A 24817-nucleotide genomic window follows, 5' to 3' on the forward strand; every position below is an offset into this window, starting at 1 on the left:
ATGACTCGTGGTACGCGGGTTCAAATACCCGGCGGAGGTCGTCGAATTTTTAAGGGCGGAAAAATTCAGGGAACAAGTCCTCCGGGAGGGACTTTAAGCTGTGTGTCCCGTGGCCTAACTTTACGGCACGTAAAAGAACCTCATATCCCCAAAGGGGATCACTGAGCCAAATTCCAGGACGTTTCCCATCCAACTATAGTCTCTAAGGCCTCTGATAGATGGGGAAAGCATTTTAGACACCGCTAAGCAAGTGGCCGAACTCGCTTGCTCGGCGGGACTGATGGTACGCACCATTTATCGGTAGGGTAAAGAGACTGGTAGAATATCATAGAGGGAAGCACAATAGATCAAAAACTGGTCGCGGTGCATGGGGAAACCCACCCTCTCTAAATAACTAATAACTAGGCAATCTGAAATGCATACAGCAGAGACATTAATTCTGCAGCCAAGCATGATGAAGACTGAAGTGAAGGATCGAGTGCAAGAACGATGTGGCTCCACTTCTAGACGAAATTTAGTTGACATAGCCTCATGTACGAAGGAACTGCAGGTTGTGATGGTGGACGAACGGTGTGACACAGTTGCGGCGGAAATGGAGCCACGCCGTGGTGCGGTACTCACTTCATTTGAATTTTTATTTTTTTCCCTCCACAAGTTTATTGAAGTAGAAACATGCCCCTTTTTTGCACTGGAGCATTCAAGTGCTATTAAAAAGTTGAAAGGATAAATATTTCATATTGATCATATTTCGGCCCAATTAACTCAAAAATGAATTAAACATGACATTCTGTGATCCATAAATTCACTAATTCATTTGAAATAAGTAAGAATTGCCACAGTAGTGTAAGAAGCATACTGCTGTACACTTCTACAGAAAAGTTAATATAAACACAACGCAATATTCCGGCTCGTTCGATGTGGCATTGCCTCTAGGTCTTAGGATTATTCTTCGTGAAACGTAACTTCGTAAGTTCTCTTCGTGTAAAATAATCAAGCAAAAACACCGATAAATTTGAGATACTTAAATTTATCTTGCAACTTTTTGGCGTCCTTAAAATAGTATTCCGTATAACAAGCCTTTGAGGACCATAAGATTGTCAGAAGTCGAGGATCCCACATTTTCTACATAGTCGGTTCACAGATGGCGGTGAAGTTGTTAACCTTATACGCCGGTGTCCTTCATCCCCCAGGAAGATTCCAGGTTTTCATTTCTGTTAGAAGCTGAGTCGACCACAGGGCCATAGTGCGGCCGGAAACATTAGGTCGATTGAAAAATGCAATAACCTCATCGAGAATAGAACCCGCGACCTTCCGGCTTGTAGCATATACCTCAACCAACTACTCTACCGCGTACCTACTTTTATGAGTCCTTTTCAAAGCAAAACGAGAACACCTTATTTGAAAGTCACATCTGTCCTTCTGTCTGTGACCTAGGATAAGGGCCTCCATCTTTGGTCAGATTTCTTATAATTCGACGTGAAAAACTTGCACCGAAATTTGTAATGTAAGTCGAATATTCAACCATACTTAGCCATAACAAAGCCTCTTTATATAAGGTTATAAATTAACTTCCCCATGTATCTCATACAACTTTTCACAATGTTGTATTTTGGCGTCCTGTTGCACTGATTTTCTTCCATGATATGTATGCAGTGTCCGTCTTTTAGTGCACTCAATTTCACTTGTTATTTCACAACATGTTTCGGCACTATAGTGCCATCATCAGGTGCTCCATTTACGTCAATCTATTTCATTGCTTGCCACTACGTCATTGTAAAATTTAAAAAGTATTTAAAAATGTTCGTCAATTATAATAAATATNATTGACGAACATTTTTAAATACTTTTTAAATTTTACAATGACATAATGGCAAGCAATGAAATAGATTAACGTAAATGGAGCACCTGATGATGGCACTATAGTGCCAAAACATGTTGTGAAATAACAAGTGAAATTGAGTGCACTAAAAGACGGACATTGCATACATATCATGGACTTCTCAGAAATTTTGTTGAAATTAGGCTTTTACTGATTAGCATTTCATTTTACCCAGTTTAAGAAAGTTTCATTAACATGAAAGGGTGCCGTTGGTAATTTCGTACTTTGCATTATGGAGTACACTAATTCCAATGTTTTAACTCAACAAACACACCAGAGCAGAAATTATACGAAATTCAAAAGCAAGAATTTCTTTCGATTTTGGTTTTCCTCTATTATGACTTTTTGCTGAAAATTTAGCTTTCTTGTAGAAAGGACTATTATAATAACGTATAAGAGACATCAACACTACCAATTACATTTTACTTAGATATAGGCCTATATTTATTTACGTGTAGACCCATAATTTCATGCAGGAGAAAGCTTCACTTAATTATTATGGGGGAATGAGGCTTCGATAATCTTTACGTACTATATTTTTGAAAACCCCACGCAGTAGCATAGTTAGTTGAGACATTATGCTACAAGCCGGAAGGCCGCGGGTTCGATTCAAAATTAAGTCATTTGACTTTCCAATTTACGTAATCCTTCGAGAAGCACTATGACCCTGAGGTCGACTCAGCCTTTAATAGATGGGCGGCCGGCGCGTAAGGCTGACCTCACCGCCAACTGTGATCCGATTGTCTAGAAATTATGACAGCCTCAACGTCTCACAATCCTATGGGCCTTTGGGGCTTGTTACAGGGATAGCTTTGCTGGCTTTACTTTACCTTTTACTTTTGACTGACAGATAAGCCTTGCTATATGAAATGTGAAGGATCGTGTTAATGTCGAATTATCTACAGCAGATCTGTGTGTTCGGAGGACTACTGTTGTTGTGTAAGAAAATACGCAAAGAGAATAGTTCTGTTTTCATTATCTCAAACAGTATAAACTAAGACCTGCGCTACAAGTTATATTGGGGAACACGAATGTTTCATTTTTCTGTATAATCTGTGTTAGAAAACTGTGGTTGCAATCAGTGTCTACCTAGATACGAGAGAGAGTGCGCAGAAACGCGCGAAGCGCTAGTGTAGTCTAGCATTGGATACACAGTTTTCTTTTAACTTTATTACAAATCAGAAGATTTAGAACATACATAATTGAATTACTATTAAATTTTCGTCGTGCTTCGAAGTGATTTTCTGCAATTTTTAAAACGCTACTAATATTCCGCAATAGCGGCCCTACAACTGCCATTGGAAAATCCCTATACGAGTTGCATATGGGTGAAGTATTCCATGTTTACACTTGGAAGGCGAACTGAATAGCACTTCCCACAGTGACAACCGCACCAGTCGATGACAACAACCAGACAGAACAAATGCATTGTAGCTGTACCTGGATACTACACTATCGTTTATCTGGATAATGGACAATGGAACTATTGTTTGCTGCAGGTGACCTGTAAAATATGTTCCAGAAGTCTGACCATTATGCAGTATAGCACCTTTGTGCTTGTCTCGGCGCCAGAATTCAGGACAAAATCATTATATGAAGACGGATGGCAACTCAGAAAAATTAAAGTATTTCGGGACGACAGTCACAAAATGTAATTTCATTTTACGAAGAAGTTATAAGTGAGTTCAATTAGGGCAATGCCTGATAATAGTTGCTGTAGATTTATCGTTTCATCTCCTATCCGGGGATCTGAACACTGAAGCACAGTACGCCATATCTTTAACTGGTCTTTTTAAGCTGATGGATGCAGGTAATATTTGGACCTTGGAGAGGGGAAGTAATAAGAGGATGAGACAATTGCTGAGGCCTAATGAGGAGCTCCAAAATTTGTACATTTCACCAATATTATTCGGGTGTTCAAATTAAGGAGAATCAGCTGGGAAGAACACGTAATACGCATGACAAATATATACAAAATTTTGCTCCAAAAACTTGATTGGAGAGACCAGCAGAGTGAATGGGAAGATGATATAAAAGTATGTTATATACATAGGATTTGAGGTTCTAACAGCGGTGACTATACAGATCGCTGTATTGTGGGATATAACGCCGTGTAGTCCGTTGAAAGTTAAAGGACATTTCGGCAGAATATGTCGCCTCCATCTTCAAGGTTGAAGAATAAGGCATGCAAGAAACCAGCGTGAACAGTTGTGATTGCTACCTGCTTCGTGCTCACTTCTGACTAGGCTTATTCTTCAACCATGAAAATTGAGGCGACATGTTCATCCAAAACGTCAGTTGACTTTCAGTGGTCTACACGGAATTATATCACAGAAGGTAGAACTCTTCGGATTTAAGAACGTGTGAGGGTATGAACTGGATTTATCTGGTTTAGCTTGCGGGTCTATGATGGATGCTTGGGAAGACGGGTGAAAAGCTGATCGACTATCAGCTTGTTAAAAAGAATTCTGCTCCAGGGGTTCCGTTGTTTGATTACATTTGGAAATTTAAAATCATGAACTTAACAGTTGCAAATGACAAGCGGGGGAGAGGGGCTGCAAGCCTGAAGACACTGGTTTTATTTTGTACTAAAATACAACTTCCCGCAGATCAGTTGTTCTTATGTTTCGATGAAATGTTCGCACAAGCCATAAGCCTTGAGTACCCTGAACCGTGATGTGTGGCAGGCATGTTTCGCATTGTGCGATAAGCCACTCATCTACTCGTCACGCGTTCCCACAGCAACCGCCCCGTGGACAAGATACATTTCCCTTCTTTCACACCTGCTGTTAAGGTCCAGGATCGTAATATTGCTGCAGAATGATGAGACGGAGTGGTTTCGGCCATATTTCAATTGTTTTGCCACGCACTGTTTTACAGAACTGTTCGGACTATTTTGGATTCTATCCATCGTCTGGTATATAGGACAAAAAACCACAACGTTTCGGAGACTGGATCTGTCTCCCTCCTCAGGTGGATGAGGTAGGATAAACCTACTCAGTTGGGCCTGTTAGAAAGAGCTAGACTCAATCGCTGGACCTAGCTCTTTCTAACGGGCCCCACTGTATGTTTATCCTGCCCCATCCACCTGAGGACGGAGACAGATCCAGTCTCCGAAACGTTGTGGTTTTTTGTCCTATATACCAGACGATGGATAGAGTCCAAAATAAGCCGAACAGTTCTGTACAGCATACCCCATCGTCAGAATCCTTTCCAGTCTATTTAAGCACTGTTTTGTTCTGACGCTAATCGAAATGATGAAAGATAAACATGGGGGGGGGGGTTCAGAAGATTTACATTTTACGTAGTAATCAAGAATGCTTTAAGCTTATTTTATGGTTTATGATATATTTTAACATTATCCTTCCACCAACGTGGAACGCTTAGGTCTCCTCAACTAGTCTGTTCCCTTCAGATTTTCCAAAATAAAATTGTGCACCTTAAAAGAAATATTAGCCTACACGACATGCAACATTTATCTAATATTATGGTAACATTTTACCGAAACGTCTTCTCGTATTTTGGAAATTCGTTACACAAATACAGACATCCATCGAATCTAACACGCCCAAATTCATGTTTTATCAGTACGTTCAAACTAATGTCCATTGTACAAAAGTGAAATGGCTCCGATGTTCAGAATTGAATAGCATGACTGACAAAAAGACAAATACTTATAATTAAAAGGTATTATTTCTCGCTTCAAGTACAGAATACCTATTAACAAAGTCACCCAACTCCCACGCAACGAAGATGTCTTAAATGATAAAAGTAAAAATACGCCCATTTATGATCTGTTCTAGACAAGGCCAAGTGGGGCCCTTCCCGACCCGGCAGTTGTACACCCGGAGATAGAACCCCCAGTGCCCATCTGACGGTCGGGTTGGTGAAATCTATGAAGGTTCTGGACACAGCAAGCACTTCAACCTGTACCAGGATCTAACTCCGGCCTAGTATCAGATAAAAGTTAACGGAAAGAGGTGAAAATATTTTATTCCCAAAGGGTGCTTTCAGATATATAACAAGATGAAACATTATATATCGGTATTTATAAGCGTAGAAACCAATATGTGTTTTAAATCGATTAGCCCCACGAAATTATGAGGACACCGCGTTACTAATATTCGCATGTTGCTGTACACACAAGTCAATTCAAAATTCTGATTCTGACCTACTATCGGAAGACAAAATTCATCCTAGGTCTAATACCTTCCAACTTTTCCAACCAAAATTTATATAAATACTCGTGTCTTGATCTGTGGTCCTCAGAGCGAGCGGCGGCTATACAGAGCTCTAACTTCCTGCATATAAAGTCTGCTTCGTGCTGGATTCTTGCTTGGCTTACTCTTCGACCCTGTTGACGGAGGCGAAAGGATCCTACAAAAAGGCGAAATGACTTTCACCTGACTACACGGCGTTATATTCCAGAAAACAGAACTCTTCAAAATGTATAGAAGTTAGCCCTGCAATAATTTAAGGGTATAGTCGTCTGCCTGTCAAGATTTACTAAGACACTTCCAAACACAATAAAATATCATAAACTTAGTAGAGGCTTATATGGGCGGGATAAGGGTCGTTTGTCGGTGCTTAGATAGCGTTGAAACCTGGGAAAATCGATACTGGAGAGATCTGCAATACTTTCTTAAGATTTTTGCATTTACTATCTTTCAGTTAGGTGGAGAGTAGGTGAACAGAGAACAAAAATGTTTCTGTCCCCCCCCCATTTCACAAAAAAGGCGGTAAAATTGTTGAATTTATGGTACTAACCACAGGGCTCTAAAAGGACTTTTACATCAAACTTATTTTCTAAGCCGGACGTCAGGTAAGGTATAGTTGTTCCTGTGCTTAACTAATTAAACAATACGCCATGAAGGCATACTGGACAGTGGAAGTATAGAGCCACATTTTCTTAACCTCGGCACTAGTTAAAGGTGAGAAGTCAGCTTCGCGCCCTTGCCGCTTTATCCCAGGGGAAATATCCCCCTGTACCCATTGGATAGGAGGTTCGGTGAGCCCCAGGGTCAGTCTGGACGACGGGAAGAAGAGAAAATTCTTGACCCTACCGGGGCTCCAACTCCGACCTCTCGGTGGTCCAGCCAGTAGCCAGTCGCTCTACTGACTGAGCTATCCCGGTTCAGCCGGCTGTCAGAGGGAACTATTATAAGGAACAAAAAGGCTTACATCTGTCTACAAACAGCGTCTGTACCCCGATGAGAGAATCATACTTGTCAAAACATGAAACAGGACTGTCAAAATCGGTCTTATTCAGTTTTATGTCACTCACAGTCTGGAGGGCCCCATAAATTGTAGAAACAAATTTTATTACTTTCAGCAACAGAATGAAGTTAATTCTTTTAATAGGACGTTAACATATATTTAACACACTGAACCGAATAAAAAAAGTCCATGACATATTTCACACCGGTGAAAAGGCATGGGAACATTCCTCCTAAGTACGGCAGCCATTTTCTTCGCGCATATTTGCGCGAGCAACTGTAATGACGCCTTGACGTCTTGAAGAAGATCCAACCCGCGGTGACGACAAAGTACTGTCCAAGGTGCCTTCGCTCTTAAGCCGCTGTTAGTCTGTAGTTGTATCAGCAACCGTGGGAATATAGAAAGGTAAAGCTATCTCTGTAACACACTGTGAAGACCCATAGGCTTGTGAGACGTCGAGGCTACCCCATTTTTTATACAATCGGCTCACAGATTGTTGTGAGGTTGTCAGCCTTATGCGCCGGCCGTTTTTACTCTCCAGGAAGTCTTGGTACTCATTTCTCATTTCTGTTAGAGGTTGAGTCGACCGTTGAACCATAGTGCGGCTGGAAGGATTACGTCAACTGAAAAATCCAAGGACCACATTGGGATTCGATCCCGTGACCTTCCGGCTTGTAGCATAGTGCCTCAACCAACTACTCTACCGCGTGCCCTTCAAGTATTGCAATATTTGGAGGAAACCTCTGGAAAATTTGTATTTTAAAAAACATGTCGACTTTGGACGCGCCATAGCTCAGGCGGTTGGTCTCCTGCTTCCCACCGCGGCGGCCCGGGTTCGAGGCCGCGTCAAGTCATGTGGGATTTGTGGTGGACAAAGTGGCACTGGGGCAGGTTTTCTCCGAGTATTTCGGTTTCCCTTGCCAATTCTCTTTCCACTGACTCCTCCACATCCATCATCATCTATCATCCGGGGCTGGTACAATAGGCTAACTAGTGGCCAAAGTACCAAGTGGACTGTCTTACTCCTCCCCAAGAAAAAAAAAAACTAAAGAAACATATCAAAATGTGATGCTTTTATTTACTTAATGATGCTGTATCAATTGTGCAGATTGTTCCTACGCGGAGTTTGAAAGGAGGGTGTAGCCGTGAACCATCTTCATGCTGTGGGATCGAGACGCAAGTTTATGGACTGTGGTCAGAAGTCGGTGAATCCCAGGACGAGGTTTAGAATGCTACGGACCACGCCTAATTAAATTCAAACACGAACTCGTGTTATGAATAGAGAGACACAATGAGCCAGATGGGAACGACAAAGGTTCCAAGGTTATGCTTCGTGAGGGCTATTTATTAAACGGACCAGAATGAAAACGAAGCACTCATTCCATAAGGCTGTACCACAACCCGGGGCGGGTTCAGAAAAATAAAAGCGCTTTGAAACATACTCTTTGTTCTTAACTTGCGACTTAGGCCTCTCAAGTCTGGGATTTGTGGTTTGTTCTTTAGGATTCTCAAAGCGAACGAATTTCTGTATCTTATTCTCATATATGCTCCCCTATAATAAGTTCAACTATGGATCTCAAGAAGGTGCACATAATTAAAATCTAAACGCATAATATCATTGCTTTTATTTAATTGCAGTTTCTTTAGCAAGCGGATGGAGATACAAAAAAACTGTGCGAAAATTTCTTGTCTCTCAATAGGCCCTTTGGGAGAATCGAATTTCCGGATAGAATGACGACCGAGAGACAGGCCATCCTGGCTAAAGTTTTTCTTTTTTATTTCATGGTTATTGCTCAATTCCTTTGGTCCTTTCCGGGATTGTCTCCCAAAACGACCATGTCTGCTTCTTCATACAGATATCAAGATTAAACATACCACGCGCACGCACAAACACAACGTAATAAAAAGTGAGCAGTTGATGTTAATGTAAAAGCACGTAAATCTTTCCATGTAGCAGGCAGTGGAGACCCGTAGGGTTGTGAGACGTCGAGGTTCCCATATTTTCTAGAGAATCAGTTCACAGGTGGAGGTGATGTTGCAGTCTCACGGGCCGGCCGACCGCCCTTTACCCCCAGGAAGTTTCCTGGTACTCATTTTTGTTAGAGGCTGAGTCGACCCCAAGGCCATAGTGAGGCTGGAAGATTAGGTCAATTGAAAAATCCAGTGACTTCATCGGGAATCGAATCCGTGACCTGCTGGCTTACAGTATAGTGCCTCAACCAACTGCGCTACCGCGTGCCCCGAGCAGTTGATGCAGATTTGTAAAGTAAAAATAAACTAATTTACGCCGAAAGTGAAGACTGGAGTAAAGGACTATAGAAACGGTAAAAGGGAGAAAGAAAAATAAAGAGAAGAAAGAAGGAAAGATGCTGCAAAGGAAGAGACACGAATATAATGTTACGAACGAGGAGGAATATAATGAGAAATAAAAACGTATAACAAAATGCAGGAGGAAGATCATGACAGCGATGACGATTGTGTCATTAACTGATTGTTTATTCAACATGTCCAGTGCCTCGACCAAGTCAAAGAGCGAGATGGTGACAAGCAGAAGGTATGGAGATGTGGAGGAGGCGTAATTTAACTTCTGGTATGTTTCCCACACCTGTAGACCGCACACAGGACAAGATCTGCTTGGGAAATAAACCGCAAATTACCGGAGAAGCATACATGAGGCGGCTACACCTGTCAGCCTGGTGCCAGAGATATGGATCCACATATTCTTAACCTTGAACACTGATACTCATTCATCTATTTGTTTCCCGAATATTAGAGAGGCCGAAGAGAGTCTTGTGACAGTCTCACTGCAGTTCCTCTTTGTGATCAATGAACGATGGATGTCTGCGTACAAGAACACCGGTCGTGGTCAATAGATTTTGATGACATTCGACATTTAAAACCCTCTATAACCTGTTCTCTTCTGGTGATATAAAATTTGCTCCAAACTGCAAAACATAGAACGTCTGTAGGTCATGGTCTGAATACATTTCTACACGAGTATATTGAATTAGTTCATTAATAGATAATGAATAGACCGAAAAATGTGTTAGAAACAACTTGTAGCTATTACTTACATGAATAATATACGTTACGTAAGCCGGATATAATTGCAATAACAGGCAAGATGGATTATCAAGAGGAGAAGTGGAGTGAGCAAGAAAAAATGTACGTCTCCACGACACTTAAATTTATTTATGTTATTTCAGAAAGCCTTACCAAGGAAGCTCTGGATGGGCTTGGAGACTTCAAAGTAGGAGGGCAAATTATTCAAACTGTGAAATATGCAGATGACCTTGTGTTAATGGCTAAGGAAGAAACTGTGCTACAGGGCATGATTGATAGACTAATTGAAATTGGAAGGTGCTATGGCATGGAAATGAATGTGGAGAAAACAAAAGTAATGAAAATTTCGAGACAACCAACCCCAGTCACAATAAAGATAGACCAAAAACAACTGGAGAATGTGAAATGTTTTAAATATTTGGGTAGCTTGTTAACAGATGATGGAAGGTGTACTAGTGAAATTAAATCCAGGATTGCCATGGCAAAAGCTGCATTTAGCAAGAAGAAGAATCTTTTTACCAGCAAATTGGACTTAAATTTGAGGAAGAAACTAGTGAAATGCTACATTTGGAGCATAGCTCTGTATGGGGCTGAAACATGGACACTTAGGGCAGTAGATCAGAAACATCTGGAAAGTTTCGAAATGTGGTGTTGGAGAAGGATGGAGAAGATCAGTTGGACCGATTATGTGAGAAATGAAGAAGTGTTAATTAGAGTCAGTGAGCAGAGGAATATCCTACACGATAAGAAAACGGAAGGCTAATTGGATTGGTCATGTTTTACGCAGAAACTGCCTTCTAAAAGAAGTTATCGAAGGAAATATAGAGGGGCGGATAAAAGTGACAAGAAGATGAGCAAGAAGACGTAAGAAGATGCTGGATGACCTTGGGGACAGAAGAGGATACTGTCATTTGAAGGAGAAAGCTCTAGATTGCATTAAGTGGAGGAACTGTTTTGGAAGAGACTGTGGACCTGTCGCCTTGACAGATTACTGATAATGATGATGATGATGATGATGATGATTTCAGAAAAACGAGAAACCATGGAAAAGAGAGGAAGAGGCAAGAGAGTAAATAGACATAGTTGTTAACATGCAAGATGAACTACCACTTGAAGAAATTATTCAAAAAAAAATCCTGAACAAAATTATAGCGGTTCTACAGAAATGAGTCCCTGAAGAAGGCAGAAAGAATTATCATTAGGGAACACCATTAATTGTTAAAAATAACTGATCACATAAAGGATGGATGTCACCAGGGAACTCTCAGTGAACAAAGGTAAGACAAGTGGTTGATGCAACTGACTGTTCTTGGCAATTCTACTGTTCATGCAGAATCAATGTGACGACGGCAACGCTATGAGGCATCCGAAAAGAAGCATACGTTTTCAGCGTCCACAGTACACACTGGTGACCTTGGTAATTGCCTCGACTTTCTTTCGTTTAAGTACATTAACTGGTTCATAACAAAAAGTCTACAGAGTGCCATAGCTCAAGCGGTTAGTCGCTGGCTTCCCATCGCGGCGGCCCGAGTTCGATCCCCGGTCTGGTCAAGTGGGATTTGTGGTGGACAAGGTGGCGCTGGGGCAGGTTTTCTCTGAGTACTTCGGTTTCCCCTGCCAATCTTCATTCCACCAATTGCTCCACAATCACCCTTACCTATAATCTGGGGTTAGTACATTAGGCCAGAAGTGGCCGCAGTACAAGCGACTTAGTCCCACCCCGCTAGCAAAATTAAAAAAAAAGTCTACAGTACTAGAAACATCCAAGTGAAAGACAACGTATTGAAGGAGCCTGCGCCTTGAAATGCAGAAGAATGACAAGACGAAAATAAAATATGTTTTCATTATTAATTATTAATGGAAGCAACTGGCGATTAGTATGTAACCAGTGACAATTAGGCGCATGGCACCGTCCCCTGGGTGCAGATTTTACACACGCTGTGGATGAAATGGGTACAAACCATCATCATGCAATACGCCTTACACGTGTCCGTGAAACACAGAGACATATAGAAAGTCTTCGCGTGCTAGTAGTAGGGCTGCGCTGTACCGTTTCAAGAATGTTTTCCTGTTCCTCCACATGCCGTTAACGTGCCCGTTCAGACAAAACATGAGCATTGGGAAGCGTACCATGTTCACGCAATGTATTGAACACCTTGGAAAACACTCGACGATACGGAATTCTACGCACAGAAAATCATCGACAGTATTCTTCTACAGTAGCAGTGGCACTAACATCGCAGGAGCAGCATATGTACAGCATATCAACATGTTCGGAATTTCTGATGAAGTGCGGCCTTTTTCACAACACTCTTACAATGTCACTACCAACAGTCACAACGGCCGACTGACGCTTCGCACAGATTAACATGCTTCAGACAGTGGCGCAGTATGGCGGGAGGGAAGAACAATCATCATCATCATCATCAGTAATCTGTCAAGACGACAGGTCCACAGTCTCTTTCAAAACAATTCCTCCACTTAATGCGATCTATAGCTTTCTCCTTCAAATGACAGTATCCTCTTCTGTCCCCAAGGTCATCCAGCATCTTCTTACGTCTTCTTCCTCGTCTTCTTGTCACTTCTATCCGCCCATCTATCTTTCCTTCGATAGCTTCTTTTAGAAGGCAGTTTCTGCGTAAAACATGACCAATCCAATTAGCCTTNATGCATTAATCTGTGATCCAGTTTTCAATCTCGGACTCAAAAGTAATGACGTAGACATGAGTTTGTTCTCTTCCTTAGAATGTTCGATGAAAGAAGTTCAATAAAGGCCACGACTAAAGATACAAGTATGTTTACGGCAGCCCTTTCCAATCTCCTCTCGAAGAACGCGAAGTTCTTTGTCTAGTACCAATCGGTATCCTGACAACCAGCCACTAACAATGCCTGTTGTGGGCGACTTATTAGACAGATAGCGACGAAACAAAAGATGACATAAATGAGAACAGTAAATCTGTCTTTGAGGATAAGCAGTTATATATCTACATGCCCGACTTACAAAATGGAATTCATAGAAGTATCCGAAGCGATTCAGAGATTCCCGATCTTGATGAAACGTCCAAATTGGACAGTGTTTATGAAATCTTGCGCTCGGCCCTCTTTTTCTTCTATTCTGTCTGGTCTGTAGCCATCATTTATCAAAAAGTGGATCGTGGCTTCGAGATGACAAGCCATGATACACCGAGACTACGCGCTCTACGTGCGCAGCGTTCAGAAAGCTTTCCAAGAAAAACCTGACACAGTTCCGGCCGGAATGTGCCGCACAGGAGCCCCCTTGTGCACATACGTTGCTCTGACACACATCTCTCCACAGATATTTCTGTGCGTTCTTTGCATGAAATGAGCACATTCTGGTGGTCAAGCTGTGTACAGCCATATTTATCCGGTTGGTTTAGATTAAATTTAATTATGTGAAGTTACTTAATTGAGCACGGGGCACGCGGAGGCGTAGTTGGTTGAGGCATTATGCTACAAATCGGAAGGTCGCGGATTCAAGTCCCGATGAGGTCACTGAATTTTTTCAATTGAATTAATCCTTCCGGTCGCACTATGGCCCTGGGGTCGACTCAGCCTCGAACAGAAATGAGTACCAGGAATTAATTAAACAATTTTCCTGGGGAGAAAACGCGGCCGGCGCGTAAGGCTGACAACCTTACCGCCATCTTTGAGCCGACTGTCTAGATAATGTGGGATCCTCAACGTCTCACAACCCTATGGGCCTTCACGGCCTGTTACAGGGATAGCTATACTTTTTTTTTTTTGCTTAATTGAGCATATGCAACAAAGATGGCAAACTTGAAATATGGGTAACCTCGCCCCTACTTGAAGATAAAGAGTCAGCTTCACGCCCCGGCCCTTTATGTCCGGTATCCATGCGTTAGGGAACAGGGTGGGCACCAGAGCCGTCCTCAGCTTGTGGAGAACGGAATATCTTACGTATCGTTACGTTAATGTAAATTTAATTTTCTGTTTCGGCCAACACCTTACGTAACATTAAATGAAGTTAATATGAAAGCTTATATAGTTGTTAAAAAAAGAGTCTTATCTTACAACAGAGTTTCGTGGAACAGGATACATACATAGAATTTATTCTGGTTTGTGATTTGTATTTGAAATATTTCTCGAAGTGGCGCGTGTAAGAACATTTAATTTACTAGACTTTGCACGTTTACAGTCTAATTTCAGAATGGCTGGTTAGATTTTTCACCACAAGATTTCTATCTGCAAGAAGCGTAAGAGGAAAATGAGAGGAACAAAACTGAAAGGACTTGTTTGAAAATTGTCCTTAATGTAAATTTCTTCTTTGTTTCTAAGCTCCTGTATATCTCAAGGTAAGGTAAAAGGTAAAGCTATCCCTGTAACAGGCCGTGAAGGCCCATAGGGTTGTGAGACGTCGAGGCTTCTACATTTTCTAGACAATAGGCTTACAGACGACGGTGAGGTTGTTAGCCTCACATGCCGGCCGTCCTATAACCACAGGAAGTTTCCTGGTACTCATTTTTGTTAGAGGCTGAGTCGACCCCAGGGCCATAGTGCGGCTAAAAGGATTAGGTCAATTGAAAAATAAATCCAATGATCTCATCTGGACTTGAACCCGCGACCTTCCGGCTTGGAGCATAGTGCCTCAACCAACCACGCTACCGCGTAAGTAAATAGTGACACTGTTTTAGGAACTATTCGAATGTCATTCACGAAATATTCTTTTCAGTTGCGTGCGTTGACAACATTAACCTATTAGCCTATTTCGAGGGGTGCCTAATAGCAGAGTTTATACGTCCTAGCACTGTCTGTCGCAAAATCCTATAAGTATTTATGCCACGGCGTTTCATGACTATGATCATACATTCTTCTGACATGTTGAGTATGAGTATGAGGGGTGAGCCATAAAAGTGGCCCTAGCACTGCGACCTTCAATTTTTGCTGTTTAACTGACCATGACACATGTTACCGCAGATGCAAAAATCCTTTATCCATGTCATTCAATATTCAGCCGAAAGCCTGGGCTTTCCTTACCCCGTTTGACGGATTATTTTCTGGAAATGTTTTTAATTGTTTTGCAATAAATAGAGCGATCACTTTAACAGCTTCAATACCGGCCGGAACCTGTTACCTTAAACGAGGCTTATGGTAATTTCCTCAACGTCTCAGATCAATGTACCTTAAAGTACACTACTCCCGCATCCTCTCACATCCATTCTGATTCATCAGACACAATTGTCATCTCAAATTTCATTTACAGCTACGTAACTTCACCAGTTGATAAAGCCTCAAAAAATAGCTAGGAACCAAGTGAACTAATGAAACAGGATGTGTTGAAGATTACAGTCTTTTTTAATAAAACGCCATGCAGTCTGGTAGACAGGCCTAGCATCTTTTCAGAGGAACGTGCTGCCTCCATCTTCAAGGTAGAAATCTTTCCCTAACCTGATGATGGATGTACCAAGTTCTTCCCTAAACATTTATACCTATCTACCACACTACATGGTGTCATGTGCCAGAAGGCGGTAATCTTAATGTTGACTGCCGCGAAAACCTCAAATCTAATAGGAAATATTTATTTTGCAAGCATTTGATTCTCAGCGTGGCATTCCAGACGTCTGCAGCTGATTTTAGCATGTGGCTATAAAATAGTAAGCTTAAAATTATACAAACGTGTCAGCTGGAACTGAAGATACCTAGTGATCTGGATCTTTGAGCTGGTTTCGAAAAACTTTCGAAACGATGTACCATATTTGTGACCGTCTCTGTGGTCTAGTGGTCAGAGTTCCTAGCTACAGATCCAGAGGTCCGGTTCTATTCCCCGCACTGCCAGTTTTCTGAGAAGTAGCGGCTCTAGAACGGGGTCCTCTCAGCCTCGTGAGAATAACTGAGGAGCTATTTCAAGGTAACAGCGGTTCCTTTCTAGAAAACCGAAATTAACGGCCGTGGGGATTAACTTTGCGCTGACCAGGCGACACCCTCTGTCTGCTAAAGTTGTCATTAATTTCGCCGACAAGCGGCGGTCGCTCGGTCGGTATAGTTCACTTGCGGACTCAAGCCACGGGGATTTTGTTTGTAACGTGTTTGTGGTAGCGCAGCCTGTTTCCAAAGAAAAAATAATCAAAAACAGGGGGAAGGTCAGACACGATCTTCACAGACCTTGCTACTGCTTGTATATATGCATAAAGGGCAGGAGTAAAATTAATCTTTCATAGAACATGACGAATCCAAAAACTAGGCGTATGGTAACCAGAATTAGGGGACAATGGGAGTCTTTACTTCAAAGAGTGATGTTTCAATTAAGGTAGATGAAAAAGAAATATGAATTATATTAAATGACGAGAATTTATGAGTAGAAGTACACAAAATTCCTTCAAAATTCAACCGACTGTATCAGATTGAGCAACACGATTTACTGAAAACTGTGTTTTGTACGAGTAACAACACGCACTTCAACAGCCAGCTCCATCTGTGTCTGTCACGTGATGTGCGTCTATGTAACCGAAAATAGCGGCCTAACGTACATCAGTTCTGCTTCGTATTAGAGAGGCACGTAATCGAGTACCGGCTGTGAAGCCGGGTGCCCTGACTCATACATGGTTGTTTCTCTCAGCCTCCCTATACAAAAATTTAGGCCGTATATTAAATATGGTACAGACCCTTTGTCTCACGTCCTGTGCTCTACATAATGATGGCTATTATGTAGTAGTTGACGTAAAAGTTATTGAATAAACCGAATCCAACAACACAAGTTTCATCAACAAATGAACAAATATTGGCTTCTAACTACTACTTTTTATCACAAACTAATTACTTGTGCATAATAAGACGTCATTTGAAATATAAAGTTAGGAAAGTCCTTTTTTCCGAATAGGCGACATAGAAAGAGATTAAAATAAAGCTTCCCAGACCCAAACAGAAGAATGCAGGTTAACAAATTTTTAAAGGCCTTACATTAAAGATCGTCTTCTGTTTTTGTTCCTCATGACTCAACACAAGTTCCGAGACATAAATTAGCCACAGGTAAAATTTGTTAAAATGTGGGGATGATTAAAAAATGTAAACAAAATAATAATTAAACTAGTTTGGATTAGGCTTAATTATTCCCGAATCTACCTAATTTACAGAGACATGAGTGTTAACAACATAAAATAGTTCACCAACGTCCTGAGTTGTATGTTTAATATAGTCAGGATTATTTTCTGAGAGTTGGCATTACACGCTCAGGCGTTATCCCTTCATTTCTGTCTATAGACCTCTTGGTCTATCTAATTAAGTTATAATTTTAAATACTGTACGAATTAGATTTTTTTAGGGGGGGGGATACTTCGAATTCGCTCTGGAGTTTCTTTGCTGGTTAAGTGTCTGAAGTTGATCTGAAAAAAATTATAAAATGGGCTATCGCGTTTTGGCGAGTTTACAGTTGGATTAATATCGGTGTTAGCGGTGAAATTTATTTATTGATGGAGTACAATGTACGTCTCTGGAGGTAGGGACTGATGTGTGTTGATGTAACGTGGGTCCCTGAAGACAGATCTGAAAATTATATTTTCTTTACAATGTACTAAGTTTTGTGAAGTGTGCAGTTAGATTATTATAGTGGTTAAGGGCAGAATTCTACTTACTGGTGTAGTGGAACTTCTTCGAAGCAAGAACTCACGTACTGACGTAATGCGACGAGTGTCGGCAGAGCTAGAGTATGACTAATGGGTATATTCCGAATACAAGAAGTGGTTTACCCAGATGGGGTTGTTGTTGTTTGACAGGTTGACGATGACGTCTTACGTTGGATTTTTACTACCGGAAAACATGTAATTCATTTGATTATCTTGTTGACAAACCTCAAACAGAGGCTACATAAGTTTTTTCTAAGGTAATCATGTAATTTCCTCTCTTGTTCTATGTTGTATTTATAAGGTACCTACTTACAAGGCGGCCGATGATTGTCCTGTTTCTAGAACATGTTGAGCACATTTTGATCATTTGTTCTTACCTACTTAAACTGTTTCAATTATACCCTACGGTGTCGAGGTCTTGTTTTTTTCTTTTTGATCATTTTGCAGACGGTAAGACTCCTTGGACGAGTGATCAGCTCGTCAAAAGGACTCTACCTAAACACAGGACAACACAAACACAGAATAAACACATACACACACCAATCATCCATGCCTTGTGTGGGATTCGAACCCACGATCCCGGCTTCCGAGCGAGCGAAGACGGTACATGTCTTAGACCGCTCGGCTACCGTGACCGGCATCATTTGTTCTTATGTCGTGCATAATATCGATACGCCTAATTCTAAAGGTCTTTCGATTTTGGGCTACAAAAATTTACGACTTTTGGCATTGGAGTTGGTGTTACTAAACGGACCACACGCTAAGGTTTTATATGTTAAGTTACTTTTTATGGAATTAGTAATCATGAAGTTTGTTTTTAATTAGTTGCCTTTAGATAATCGAGAGACGGTTCGACTTTCTTTACCGACTTTCCTAAAAATGGTCCATTTCTTGTTCTGATTTTATTGTTTCAATTTGGTTTGGTTAAATGGTTTGGTTTTACTTATCTGGTGAAAATATGCTTTATTTTTTTCATTATTTCTTTGATGCTTACGGTTCTTCTGACTTTCCTTTTCTAGAAATTCGGTTGTTTCTTACTCCATTCGTTAAGTAATTTTTACCTGTTCTTTTGTTATTCGAAGGGGCGATAGAAGTCATTAGTAATAATTAAATCTATTAATACACGCTTCCGAAATATATGAAATTATACTTGTCCAGACTGGTTTTAAGATTAAGAAATAAATATTGTAATTTCTTATTGTTAGTTTCTGCAGGAAACTTCAGTTTTGAATTTAGACTACTGAAGTTATGTAGGCTGTTCTTGCTCTGAGTATTCTCCGAGTTCTGCGTGACTAAAATACCGTCTATGTCCCTGAATTGTCCTATTGTAGGATGTATATATTATGGGTGTGTTCTAGGTGTTGAAACACTTGGGACAAAATAGCTGATGTAGAGGCTCCCATGGCTAGTCCATCTACTTGTTCACAATGGTAACTGTTGTGATGAAGGTAATTTTGCCTTAAGGCTGCTTTTATTACGTTCAAAACTTTATATTATTTTTTGCCGGGACTGAGTTATTTTCCGTCACTTTTTCATTTAATATACATTTAAGGCAAGTTAGGTTAGAATGCAGTCGATTACAGTGGCCATGCGCTCTACGGCATGAACCGATTGCGCCCGCTCGAACACTGAGATCGTGGGTTCGAATCCCACTCGAGGCATAGATGTTTGCATTTATTCTGTGTTTATGTTGTTCTGTGTGTAGGTAGCGGCCTTGCGACAGGCTTATCACCCATCCAAGGAGTCCTACCGACCGTATAAGATTACGAAACTGAAAAATCGTCCAAGGTTCAAAAGGTGGTAGAGCCATAGAAAGAGTGGGGGTTAGAATGTTCGAATACATAGTCTGAAGATCAGAAAAACACAGAATTATGTTGATGGTATTGACTAATTCTATGTACAATTTTAAGGCATTAACAATAAAGAGAAACTGGTTAGTCAGATATTATTTCGTTATTCAGTTATCTCCGTATGTACCTAATTAAGAAATCAGGCATAATTAAATAGTAACTATGGGCCTCGCTCCGGTCTCACAGCAAATTCAATGCATTTCCACGAACAGGAGTGGGAAGCCCCCTTTCGGTCATGATAGAGGGCCCAAGGTGTAATGACTGTACAGTATTTTGCGGTCCGACATGACAAGAAACTGCTGGAAACAATGGCTGTGCGGTTAGTCTTTTTATTTTGTTCCAAGACAGTGTTATTGTAGGCATTTATGTACCCTGCTATTTCCATTGTCCATAAAGTACAGGCTCTGCATTGTCCTGCCCTGGGATGTGCGGTACTTGTGTCACTCCATGATCTTTGATATATTTTTATCCTTTATTTGGTTCAAATTTTATAATTATGACGAACTTACACGTCCTATACTATATAAGATTAAGACAAAAGGTAAAGTTATCCGTGTGTTTAATTAGCATCACATCATAAAGGCGTATGGGGACATGGTCGTATATTTTTGCTCATTCTTAACCTTAGTGTTGGACCGAGGCCAGTGGTCAGCTTTACTCTGCAGCCGTTGTACACACAGGGAAAGAAGATCCGGTTCCCACCGGATAGAAGACTGGGTGGGCCCCATAGACGTTCCGGAGGCCCTATTTGGAATCGAAGCCCGATTCCTCGTCATCCAGCCGACAATCTAGTCACTACATCGCCAGACCTATCCCGAATATTTAAGTTAAAAAAAACTCCGTAGCCTGTAGTCCGCAAGCGAACTATGCCGACCGAGCGACCGCCGCTTGTCGGCGAAGTTAGTACCAACTTTAGCGGATAGAGGGTGTCGCGTGGTCAGCGCAACGGTTCCCCACGGCCATTAATCTCGGTTTTCTAGATCGGAACCGCTATTTCCTTGAAATAGCTCCTGAGTTATCCTCACGAGGCTGAGTGGATCCAGTTCCAGACCCATTACTTCCCTGAAAATATGGTAGCGTCGTGAATCGAACCTGGGATCTCTGGACCTGTAACCAGGAACTCCGACCACTAGACCACAGAGCTGTGCTTAATTAATTAAGCACTACGACTTGAAAAACTGCGGTAGAGTGAGGGTATATCTCCAGCATTCTTGATCTCGGCACTAGCTTCACGCACCGGTTGCTTTATCCCCGGTATCCACTGGTCAGAGAATAGATTCCATGTACTTCAAAACGTCATACTTTGTTTTAAGGTGAAATTATAGACTAAGTTCTCATGACAGTTGTTTCTGCTTGAAACAGAAAAGCACACGCACAGATGAATGCCTAATTTTTTAATTGGGAGAGGTAACTGGTTCTGCTCCCTGCCAGGTGATGTTCACTACATGTCGCCCGGTGTAACGTTGAAGATTATACAGCAACGTTGAACAAAAGTAGGAACAATAAGACCCTCTTTAACATTACTCTGTTCGAGGCGGAAGGACGGTATTAACTTAATCGGGAATCATACCTGTTCTTCGAGTATCGTTCCCTTTATCCCCTTCATAATAAGATTATTTCCAACTTTAGTTGCAGTTACTCCCCGAAACTTTTAACAATACTTCTCGAGGTCTGAGCTTTATATGAGAATTCTACCATAAATTCTGATAGCCTTTCTATTACACGTAGAACCTCTTTCACTATGAATTCTCTCTGTCTGTCGCCAAAGTGCTGAACGAATCGTTTTATGAGCCTTGCTCTATTTCCATCCCTGTCGGCCGCGGGATTTAAAGTCTACTTTATGTTGCGTTTTATCGTCCTCCGACATACCAGATCACCTGACGCGAACAGTCCTAAATGTCAGATTGGACCCCGCAAGAAACCTTTGACCTTTTAATGGCTCCAGCATAACGAACAACATTACGTCATCACCTGGGTTTAATTAAAGGTATGATAGCCTAGATGCCTCAGAACTCGCTTTTGGAGCACGTTGCTATATTGTACAGGGGCACACCATACTAAATATGATGCCTACTTCGGCATTCCGCTTGGAAGGCGTATGTCTTTGTGTCACATATTCTCAATTCCAAAAGCACCACACTTGATTCCCAGAATTATTAGGTTTTTGGACTTTTTCCATCGTCCGGTATTCTAGAGAATAGAAAACGCGACGTTTCGGAAAATGGAACTGTTTCCGTCCCCACGTGAAAGGGAGAGCAGACACCAACTCAGATGGGTCCCTTAGAAAGAGCTAAACTCAATCACTGAACGATGGAAAAGCCCCAAAACCAAGTAATTCTGTGTGTTATACACCATCGCCAGAACCCTTTAGAATATATCACATTTGATTATTTTACATTATACAGTATAACTGCAGAGGTTTTCTAAAATTTAGATGCTATTATTATTATTATTATTATTATTATTATTGGAGGGGGTGGGTTTCCCTATGCACTTAGACCAGTTATTGGTCCACTGTGCGCCTCCCTTTAATTTCTACTGTCCCCATACCCTACAGGTAGATAGTGCGTGCTATCAGCCCCGTTGAGCCAACGAGGTCGGCCCTCGGTACCTTGATACTTCCCCCATCTACCAGAGGCATTGGAAACTACTTGGGCGGGAAAGTTTTTACCTAATAATTTTGCTCAGAGGTCTCCTAGAGACATGAGGTTCTTTTACGTGCCGTAAATCTAAATTTACATGCTAACTGTATGAGGACTGAAAGGTTAATCTAGTTGGAGGTGAGAAGTAGCAGCTGTGACCTACTGTACAGTAACATCTCAGCATCTGCGCAGGGGAGCTGGAGAAAATAACGAAAAATCACTGGGAACATGTTCCGGGCTGCAATTTGAAGATAATTCTTTCCGAATTTGAGTCAGAGAATTTAACGTTCTTCCAAAGAGCTCAACACATTGGGAATAATTTTTAAATTAAGTGTGGAAGGTGTAAAATAAAACTTGCTGCACTAATTTAATTTTGGTTGAGAAGTCACTCGTACTTGACACAAAGGCATAAAAATTATCGAAATATTTCAAATTAAAGTTATATATCACAATTCGACATGGTCTTTATGTTACTGGTAGGTATGTTTCGTAGAGTGAGTACAACTGGACTGAAGAAGATATGCAGACGTCGCTATGCGATCTTATATTCTGTACAAAATAATCGTATGCATATATTTTCATGTGCATTCAGTTCAGACGTTTTTGTTGTCCCAGATTCTCTCTAAAAAAGAATAGATTAAAATTTAACAAACTATAATTCTGCCTGCTGTTTTCCCTGTGTTAAACTTAGTCTTAATCCCAGCTATCATTGGAAAATAAACTTCTCATTTATAAAACTATACTCACACCCACATGGACGTACGGTATAGAACTGTGGGGCTGTAGCAAACCATCAAACACCAAAATCCTACAAACATTCCAGTCAAAAACACTACGTTACATAACTAACGCTCCATGGTTCGTATCTAATCAAACTCTCCACGAAGATCTTGGAGTTTCTTATATAAATGAGGCCATGAACAAACAAGCCATCAGATACAGAAACCGCACTGTGGATCATGAAAACCAACTAATAAAAGAACTCGCCGTCCAACCCTTAGTGAACAGAAGACTCAAGCATCAATGGCCAGAAGACCTATTCTAGGTAACGGAGGATAACCCATCAGTGGATGGTACTCCCTACAAGCCACGCAACGCCCTAACATTTGCTTATTACTCTGTATTAGTATATTATGAGTAGATTGTAAATATCCTAACATAAATAAATAAAAAAAACAACAAAAAACTTAGTCTCTCGCTTTGAGGTAAGAATATACGATATAACGACAACACGGTGCTGAAGAGTAGCCTTATTGTTCGAACCAAAGACGAGGACAGAACTGAAAAAAAAAAAAGAGGAGCTTCAAAATTTCTACTCCTATTGAATAGTAAATGGTATTTGATTGATAAACTCAAGAAACATAAGACGGGCGGGACATGTAGCACGAATTATAGAGTTTAGAAATTCATACAGAATTTTTGTTGGAAACTCCGAAGGGGAGGGGGGCACGAGGTAGCGTGGTTGGTTGAGGAACTATGCTACAAGTCAGAAGGTCGCGGGATCGAATCCCGATGAGGTCATTGGATTTTTTTTTCAATTTACCTATTCTTTCCAGCTGCACTATGGCCATGGGGTCGACTCAGCCTCTAACAGAAATGAGTACCAGGAATATTCCTTGAATGTTCTTGGGGGTAAAGGGCGGCCGGCGCGTAAGTCTCACAACCTTACCGCCGTCTATGAACCGATTGTCTAGAAAAAGTGGGAACCTCAACATCTCACAACCCTATGGGCCTTCACAGCCTGTTACAGGGATACCTTTACTATTTACTTTTTCTTTAATCCGAAGGGAAGAGACCAAATAGAAAGCATTTGGAAATACAGGTGTAGATGGATATATTAAAACAGATCTTAAAGTAACAGAGAATGAAGATGTGCAGTGGCGGGCTCATCTGAACAGAGTCGGCCTAATGAACTTCGAATTGCATAAAAAGCGAACATTTAGTGACCAGCTGAGCGACTGTTCTATTCTCAAGAGTTGTTTTCCAAGGAGTTGAATATATTTTCCATTGTTTTGATCATATAAAAATTCAGGGCCCTACAATAAAATAGTCCGGTACAACGACGGGCTACTGGCTGGTTCGATTACCGGCAGGGGCAAGAGATTTTTCTCTTCTCCAAAGCATCTAGACCAGTATTTCTCAGCCTTTGTCGGACCGCGGCCGGGTGAATTCTTTTCTCCCATAAGACGAGGGCCCTGTATAATTGATTCCAGGGCCCGGCGGCTGAGAAACATTGATCTAGACTAGCTCTGGGACCCAACATGCTTCCTAACCAAAGAGTACCGGGGGCTCTTTCGCCAGGGAAAGACCTGGGGCGTGAAACTGGTCACTCACCTCCATCTAGTGCCAAGGTCAAAAACGGTGGAGACACACCTCCACTCCCCTGCGAATTTTCCTCACTGTACCATGAACGCACATAAGAGGAAAAAAGGTAAATATTACAGCATTTCAAACTTGAGGATCAGATGGGCGTGATTTTTAAACCTAAGACTTTATCTGTGGAAACTAAACGTCTGTAAGCATTTGATATGAGGCTCGGTGGGTGAGCCCCACAACCGTTCCGGACAC

At 41.3% G+C, this 24817-nt stretch overlaps 1 protein-coding gene across 3 annotated transcripts in view; it reads right to left on the reverse strand.

Moving 5' to 3' along the window:
- Window positions 1–24817, reverse strand: part of LOC111870193 (calcium-activated chloride channel regulator 1) — a 471960-nt gene that overhangs the window by 296870 nt on the left and 150273 nt on the right. The window contains exon 1 of one of the 3 annotated variants that reach the window (XM_023862280.2): window positions 17767–17831. The exons of the other annotated variants lie outside the window; for them this stretch is intronic. The gene's annotated coding sequence lies outside the window, so the exon portion shown is untranslated. Of the gene's footprint in view, window positions 1–17766; window positions 17832–24817 lie in introns of those variants that run through there. 3 annotated transcript variants of the gene reach the window in all.

Source organism: Cryptotermes secundus, unplaced genomic scaffold (genome assembly GCF_002891405.2).
Source record: "Cryptotermes secundus unplaced genomic scaffold, Csec_1.0 scaffold779, whole genome shotgun sequence".
In the NCBI taxonomy this organism is placed as follows: domain Eukaryota; kingdom Metazoa; phylum Arthropoda; class Insecta; order Blattodea; family Kalotermitidae; genus Cryptotermes; species Cryptotermes secundus.